Source organism: Arachis ipaensis, chromosome B9 (genome assembly GCF_059453495.1).
Source record: "Arachis ipaensis isolate K30076 ecotype BB chromosome B9, ASM5945349v1, whole genome shotgun sequence".
Taxonomy (NCBI): Eukaryota; Viridiplantae; Streptophyta; class Magnoliopsida; order Fabales; family Fabaceae; genus Arachis; species Arachis ipaensis.
The window spans coordinates 49,468,822-49,469,595 of record NC_142444.1 but is presented as its reverse complement, the minus strand read 5'-3'; the positions used below and the strand labels follow the sequence as shown (position 1 = coordinate 49,469,595).

The 774-nt window shown below is 40.7% G+C and overlaps 1 non-coding gene across 1 annotated transcript; it reads left to right on the top strand.

The window, feature by feature from the left end:
- Positions 1-452: 452 nt before the first annotated feature.
- On the top strand, positions 453-560 carry LOC148544595 (small nucleolar RNA R71). Its single transcript, XR_015900490.1, has one exon. It is a non-coding gene; the product is annotated as a small nucleolar RNA R71 (small nucleolar RNA).
- Positions 561-774: the final 214 nt, after the last annotated feature.

Sequence of the window (774 nt, the reverse complement as noted above, 5' to 3'; positions counted from 1 at the left end):
TCCTTCCATGAGAAATTGGGGTGATTTCTCCATGATGAGTTATAGGTGTTTCCATAAGGTTCACCTAAGTAATTTACCTCTGCTATTACAGGGTTCTCAGGATCATAAGCTTCTTCTGCATAAGAAGCCTCTTGAGTACTGTTGGATGCAGCTTGCATTCCATGCAGACTCTGAGAGATCATATTGACTTGCTGAGTCAATATTTTATTCTGAGCCAATATGGCATTCAGAGTATCAACTTCAAGAACTCCTTTCTTCATAGGCGTCCCATTACTCACAGGATTCCTTTCAGAAGTGTACATGAACTGGTTATTAGCAACCATGTCAATGAGTTCTTGAGCTTCTGTAGACGTTTTCTTTAGGTGAATGGATCCACCTACAGAAGTGTCCAGTGACATTTTTGATAGCTCAGATAAACCATCATAGAATATATCCAGGATGGTCCATTCTGAAAGCATGTTAGAAGGACACTTTTTGGTCAACTGTTTGTATCTTTCCCAAGCTTCATAGAGGGATTCACCTTCTTTCTGTCTGAAGGTTTGAACATCAGCTCTAAGCTTGCTCAGCTTTTGAGGAGGAAAGTACTTGGCTAAGAAAGCCGTGACCAGCTTATCCCAAGAGTTCAGGCTGTCTTTGGGTTGAGAATCCAACCATAATCTAGCTCTGTCTCTTACAGCAAAAGGGAAAAGCATGAGCCTGTAGACTTCAGGATCTACTCCATTAGTCTTAACAGTATCACATATCTGCAAGAATTCAGTTAAGAACTGAAAAGGA